Raw genomic sequence first — 7,685 nt, 5'->3', positions numbered from 1 at the left:
TTTAAAAAATTAACTTTTTTATTAACCAGGGAATTTTTAGTACCAGGGAATCTATCACCCTAATCTGTCATCTTCAAACACTGCACTCACATGTACAAGCGCACACATAGACACATATAGTTACATACAAATTAGAAAAATACAACATGCTCCAGGAAACACAGAATCAATTACCTGGTTGTTTATTCTAACCCCTAGAATTGAAGTTACAGGCAGCTATGAATCATCATGTGGGTGCTGGAAACCCAACTCATGTTCTGTGGAGGAACTGTCAGTTCTCCTTACTCCTGAGCCATCTCTCTACTACCAATCTATATTTTATCTTTGTTTTCTGAAGGTTTTATTTTTGAAAAAGAGTCTCATGTAGCCCAGGCTGTCCTCAAACTCTCTATATAAATGAGGCTGGCCTTGAACTACTCATCCTGTCTCCACCTCTTTAGTGCTGGGATTACAGGGGTTGGCACCATTATTCTTGATTTTCTTCTATTATCTTTGTATTTGTTTATTTATATGACTATTCCTACAGTAATGCACTTTTTTTTTTTTTGTCATTGTGACCTTTTGTTTCACCTGTTGGAAACATTCCTTAATTCTTCAATTTGAATGAGATGGTAGCATTTTTCAACAATATGTTTGCATATAATCTTCACAGTGACTTTCTGAACTAAGATCAGCAGAATTATACCTGTATTGTGAAGGGGGAAGTTGAGGCTCCGAGGAAGTTTTGAGTGGTTGTTATCATGTGATATTGACTGTGCTCATGTCCTTTACCGTCTCTTTCTTGCTTAAGACTCCTCACTATGACATCTCAGCAGATACACTCTGAATCTGTGTGTCTTCACTCTTTCCTTGAAGAAAAAGAATTAATGATTTTCTTTCGATAATTAAATTTTTAACAAATTAAATTTTATTAACAATGACTTGTGATATCTTTTCCACAGATACTTATATAGGAGTTTGTAAATTAACCAAAACTGGAAGAGGAGTTGATGGAGAAAATACTTATTATTATAACAGAGTTGGCATACCTTAATCACTTTTATATAGATGATCTCTAATTTATGCAATATCTGTTGCTTCTCTGTTAGAAGGACAAAATTAGCTATAACCTATTGTTCTTTCTTTTTAAATTAAAGCTTTTGTATGTAACTATATGTGTCGATGTGTGCATTTGTACATATGAGTGCAGTGTTTGAAGATGACAGATATGGGTGATAGATTCCCTAGTACTAAGGTTACAGTTTTGGGCAGCTCACAACCTCCTCAGAGAAGGTGCTGGGATCTGAACTGGGATCTTGTTTATTTCTTAAATGTCTTTTGCTTTATTTCTTCAGCATTTTCTCTCTGGCCCATTATGGTTGTTTGAGCAAAAATGGCTCCTGTGGTTGAATACTTGATCCCCAGTTTGTGGAACTGCTTGGGAAGGATTAGAAGGCATGACATTGTTGAAGGAGCTGTGGCTCTGTGAGTGGGCTTTGAGAGTTTAGAGGCCCATGATATTCTAAGTTAACTTTCTCTGTCTCCTACAAGATGTGAGCTCACCACTATTGCTCCAGTGTCATGCCTGCCTGCCTGTTGCCATGCTCCCTGCCATGAGGGCCATAGACTAATCTTCTGCAACTGTGAGCCCTATTTTAAGTGCTTTCTTTTATAAGTCTTAGTCATGGTATGCCATCTGAGCAGTAGGAAAGTAACTAAGATACCCATACATTTTCAAGTTTGGAGTAACCACCTAAAGAAATCAAAATTGTCTATATTCTTTGGAAATTTTTCTTCAGAATAACTTAGAAAGTTTCTGAACTGTTGGTATTTATTTTTAAAAATAACCCTTCGTGATGATAACCAAGATATTATTAGGAAGTAGACCCTTGGGGCCTTTTTCTATGCAGTTGTCACCTGACTCCAGAGATTTTGTAATCCTGTGAATCTGAGACCTATTTTGCTCACACAAAGAATGAAAACAAATTAACAGTTATTTCCTCAAGGGTCTTTGAGTTCTTCAGGGAATATTTATTGTTTCAGGGAGAGATCTTCCTTTCAGTGTGTGCATGGTATTGCTTAAAAGACAATGCAGACCCAAAGAGAAATGAGTCTTGCCCCTTGCTGGAACTTTGCTTTCTGTTTCTTAGATCTATAGAAAAACATGAATTTTTTCAACAAGGATATTAGTACAGAACTCTCTCATCTTCATTCAGAAATAGGACTGTTTAGAACAAAGCACTAGGCTGCATTTTTATCAGCTTAATTTTTTCATCCCTATGGTGTTTTTAAAACTCTGTAGAAGGATCATCAGAGGAAGTGAGGAAGGTGATGCGGCTTCCTGGTGGGTGTGAATGGGGTCAATAACATCTACCCCGTGAGTAGGGGGAGGGGAGCCACAGGGAATGGAAGAAGGGCCTGGGAAAACTAATTAATGCATCGGAGGACACCAGGAAATAGTGCTGGGTTGTTGTAAACTAGATTTGATGAAGTTTAAAAAACAAACAAAAAAGACTACAGTAGAATTCATTAGAGGTTGGTCTTCCAGATCTCCCCCTACTATTTCAGTCTGTGAACCAATCCCTCCAAATGATTTGTATTATGATAACATAACTAACCACAGCAAGGTCAATTATTTAAGGAACACTACAAGCAGCTGTATGTCAAATCCTATTCAGATATTGATTCCGTCCAGACCTTCATGTTACTTTCCTGTTGGAGGCTCTGATTTACACTTTACAGATGTGAACACTGAACCTCGAGTATACGCAAGCCTGCACACTACGTGGGCCTGGCTCTGTGACCTTCTTTACTGTTTGTATTCTTGGCCTTCCCAAACTTGTGGCTGGAGCTGTCACAGTTTTCACATGGCATAAGATGGAAGGCTGAAGGCATTAAATGAGGATCCTGTTGATCCGGCTGTGACAGAACACTCTTTGCAGTACAAACTCTTGGAATAAAGCAAATGTCCTTAGAGGGAACAGTTTGCTTTATACTTTTCCTTTCCTTTTCTTTCTTTCTATTTCTTTATTATAGGTTCCCCCCTCTCTGTCTTTCTCCCTCTCTCAGTCTCTCTCTCTGTCTCTTCTTTCTTTCTTTCTTTCTTTCTTTCTTTCTTTCTTTCTTTCTTTCTTTCTTTCTTTCTTTCTCTTTCTCTCTCTTTCTTTCTCTCTCTTTCTTTCTCTCTCTCTTTCTCTCTCTCTTTCTCTTTCTCTCTTCTTTCTTTCTTTCTTTCTTTCTTTCTTTCTTTCTTTCTTCCTTTCTTTCTTTCTTTCTTTCTTTCTTTCTTTCTTTCTTTCTTTCTTTCTTTCTTTCTTTCTTTCCTTCTTTCCTTCTTTCTTTCTTTCTTTCTTTCTTTCTTTCTTTCTTTCTTCTTTGTTTGATGTTCCCATGTCTCCATTGGAAGTCTTGTGAGGTTACAGGATGTAGCCGTTTTATATTCTATATTCCTTATTGCTAGGAGTCTTAGCTAGAGTCACCCTCATAGATTCCTGGGAGTTTCTCTTGTCCTAGGTTTTCAGCTTGTCCCAGAGATGCCCCCTCATCCCAGTTCTCTCTCCTAGTTCTCTCTTCCTCCACCATCCCCCAATTTGATCCCTCTTGTTCCCATCTCCAGTCCCCTCCCTCCCTCCATCTTTCTGTGGTGCTGGGGGTGGTGCAAACTCAGGTCCCTGTACATGCTAGGGAACCACTCTACCATTAAGTTACATTCCTAGAAACCAGTTTACTATTTTGTGTGCATGTGCATGTGTGTTAGGATTACTCTCTGACATCTGGGAAGTTGTATTGACATGCCTGCTTTTTGTTGTCAATTTGTCACAACCTAGAGTCACCAGGGACAAGGGAAGCTCAGCTGAAATGTTGCCTCCTCCATAAGACTGGCCTTGGCCATGTCTGTGAGAGTGTCTTTACTGATGGTTGGTAAGAAGGTCCCAGCCTGCTGTGAGCAGCAACATGTGTAGGCAGATGGGCCTGAACTGGTGAAGAAACTAATTGAACACAAGTCAGGGAATAAGAGAGAGTAAGCAATGTTTCTCCAAGGCTTCTGCTTGAGTTCTTGCCCTGATTTATCTCCGTGGATGGGCTGTGACCTGGAAATGTAAGCCAAATGAACTTTTACCTCTGAGAATCTGCCTTTTTGTCAGAATGCTTTCTCACAGCAACAGAGAAGCAAAGTAGAATAGATGGTCATGATAGGTGTCAGGGCAGGAAGAAGAAGAAAAGCTGTAAGAAGACAAAATGGATGTCTTCCTCAACCTTGACTTTGTAGATGAGTTGAATCCTGCAAATGATTAGCACTGCACAAAACAAAGCAAATTGGGGTTTTCCCCAGAAGAATTCACCACCGTGACTACATTCATTAAAAAAATTCAGATTGCAGAGCTTGTTCTGTGATCTGATTTATTCTTCCAGTCCCTAAGTGTCTCCCCTTGTATAATCTCCCTACCCCACCTCCAAGAGATTCACTGATTCTTGTGTTCATTAGCTCTGCTGGAAAGAACACAGTATTAAGCAGAGAGCAGTGAACTGTGTTCTCAATATGGTATACTGACTGTGTGACCTCAGCAAAGGCTTGTTAAGGATTCATAGGAGTGCAAGACAGTCAAAGATTCATCACCCAGCACTCACAGTTTCTGAACACACCGTGTGTATTCAGTCTGCTGTGTTTATGGGGACATTGAGAGTGCCATGTGAACCTGGACGTTTACAATGATGGATGCATGTGAACCATTTGCCCTTTTCTTTCACCATTCGAGGTTAGCCAGATGTCACCAGTGAGCCCAGTCACACGGAAGTGGAGCAAGATAAATTGTTCCTCTTCTTCCTCCTCCCCCTTTCGTTTACCTCCTTGTCTCCTCTTCCCTTTCTGACTGGGATTCTGGTTTTTTTTTTTTTTTTTTTTTTTTTTTGGTTTTTCGAGACAGGGTTTCTCTGTATAGCTCTGGCTGTCCTGGAACTAACTTTGTAGACCAGGCTGACCCCGAACTCAAAAAATCCGCCTGCCTCTGCCTCCCAAGTCTGGGATTCTTGATGTGCCATTGACTGCCTTCAAGCTTGTGATCCTCTTTCTCAACTTCTAATGTAGTACATAGATGGATGTGCTGCAGCAGACAGCAAAATAGTTGTTTCATTAACTCCCTAAGGTTCGGGGTAGGCAGTTTAGAGCAAAAGATAATTGATGCAAAGTCTAATTAAAAAGGAATAAATCACATCATATTCATTCCATCTCCTCTGGAACCATTCAATATGGAGATATTAAATATGACAACCATGCTTGATCTGAACCTTTCCCTTCAAAAACTGCTCAGCATCACATCTCCTTTTTGGTTAGTAAGTGCCTGGAACACACAAGTGAGTAGCAAGTTCTTGCCTGCAGAAAGAAAACACCCAGCCCCCCGCCCCCACCATACGTAGCAGATGTGCAGCTTGGTCTTCATGTGGGTCCCCTAACAACTGGAGTGGGAGCTGTCTCTGATTCTGTTGCCTGCTATTGGAGTATTGCCCTAGCTGGAGTGCCTTGTCTGGCCTCAGTGGGAGAGGGTACACCTAATTCTTCTGTGTGTTGTCCCAGGCGGCACCCAAGGGGAGATTTCCCTTTCTCTGAGGAGAAGGATGGGGAGAAGAGGGGTTTGTGAGGATGGGACTGGCAGGAGAGGAGGGAGGGGTGATGATCAGGATGTTAATTAATTAATTACTGAAAAAAGAGAAATACTCCCATAGTGGAAACATTTTCAGAGATGCACTTAGGACTATGGGGAAAGATTGGGTTTGTGACAATACAAACAGTACAAGGTCCTTAAGTGAGAATGTTTCAAAGGGAAGGCAATCTTTCCACTGTCCAATCAGGTCTCAGAGAAGTTCAACGTGTTCCAAAGAGGCTTCATGTCCAGTTGTGTGGAGCTGGTCAGAGGCCCATGTTTGGGATGTCATAGCTCTAAAGATGAGGGAGTACTTTTGTTTTGCTAATAGACATGTAGCCAGTCTGTCTCTTAAGCATGGTATGATCCTCAGCCTTGGTCAAAGGACTTTCTCTTTCCAGCACAAAGTGGTCAACAAAGAGAATCATGACTGGTCAAAGTTCCAAGGACAATTTACTGTTAGTGTGCCATCTATATTACCCTACAAAGTTTAGAGAACATCTCAGAAGTGCGTTGAAAGGTGATAATGATAAAAGCTGGGTCTTTGGGATATGACTTATGGGTATGACACAGTGTAGATACTCATGAACTTACAACAGGGGTCTAAACAAGACTGAATGGTTAATGTAAATTTAAAGATAAGGGAGCCCACCCACCTGCCTCCCACTGCTCCCTGACATTGTAGTGAGGTTGTAGTGGTAGTTGCTAAATTGAGAGCTTCGATGTGCTGTCTAAGGATAACAACAAGAAGAAGGATGCTGGAAAGTCTTCCAAGAAAGAGAAAGATCCAGTAAGCAAGTCTGGGACAAAGCCAAAAAGAAGTGGTCCAAAGGCAAAGTTCTGGGCAAGCTTAACAATCTAGTTCTGTTTGACAAAGCTACATGTGACAAACTCAGTAAGGAAGTCCCCAACTGTATGCTTATTGTTCCAGCTGTGTGGTCTCTGAGAGACTGAAGATTAGAGGATCCTTGGCCAGGGAAGTCCTTCAGGAACTACTCAGCAAAGGACTTTTCAAGCTGGTTTCAAAGCACAGATCTCCAAGTGATTTTTGCTGTAAATACAAAGGATGGAGATGCCCCAGTGACCAAAGCATGAATAGGTTCAATCTGCTGTCCATTTGGATAAATAAAACTTTAGTAAATTAAAAAAGGGTAGGGGAGGGACTGAGCACCAAATAGTCAGTTAAAGATAGGGGAAGGGCTCACAGGGTCCTGCACATGGGAGCTAGTAATAAGAGAAGGCTGCTGGGTGAGAGGAAATCCTTGTCCTTAGTGAGTGATTCATGCTCCAGTGGACAGCTCCATACTGAACACATGGGAGTGGTCCCGGCTAGACCCACTTGGTCACAAAGCAGAGAGTCAACCAAACCAGAAAGACATTGAAAGCAAGGACTTGGTGCTGGGGGTGGGCTGAGGGGGTCAGTAGGACTGATAAGAAGAGAAGAGAGCATGGAGCAGTGAGTGTGAGCAGAATGTTTTAACACATATTGAACAGATAACAGTAAAATAGGTTCAATGTTTGCAATGGTTTGTATATGCTCTGCCCAGGTAGTGGCACTATTAGAAGGTGTGACCCTGTTGGAGTAGATGTGGCCTTGTTAGAGAAAGTGTGTCACCATGGGCGTGGGCTTTAAGACCCTCATCCTAGCTTTCCGGAAGTCAGTATTCTGCTAGCAGGCTTCAGATGAAGATGTAGAACTTTCAGCTCTTCCTGCACCATGCCTGCCTGGATGCTGCCATGCTTCAATGATAATGGACTGAGCCTCTAAACTACATAAGCCAGCCCCAATTAAATATTGTTCTTATGAGAGTTGCCTTGGCTGTGGTATCTGTTCACAGCAGTAAAACCCTAAGTAAGACAATGTTGAAGAGAAGGTGGAAAGAATGTTAAGAGATGGAGGAAGAAAAGGTGTACCATGGGACACAGTCTTTGGGTTTTGTATGCATGAATACACAACGATTGTAGTTATCTTTTCAAGGTCAAAATTCTAGTATGGATGGGGGAGGGGATCATGAGGCTCCACTCTTGGCTGAGAAATTATTGGCAGTTAATGGTTAGTGGGTACAG

The 7,685-nt window shown here is 41.3% G+C and overlaps 1 pseudogene; it reads left to right on the top strand.

The window, feature by feature from the left end:
• Positions 1-5,226: 5,226 nt before the first annotated feature.
• LOC110300839 (small ribosomal subunit protein eS25 pseudogene) lies at positions 5,227-6,713 on the top strand (annotated as a pseudogene).
• Positions 6,714-7,685: the final 972 nt, after the last annotated feature.

The sequence above is a fragment of the Mus caroli genome, unplaced genomic scaffold (assembly GCF_978045245.1).
Source record: "Mus caroli unplaced genomic scaffold, Mus_caroli_1 scaffold_10, whole genome shotgun sequence".
NCBI lineage: Eukaryota > Metazoa > Chordata > Mammalia > Rodentia > Muridae > Mus > Mus caroli.
Note: the sequence above shows the minus strand (reverse complement) of the source record. Positions and strands in the feature narration are given on the sequence as shown.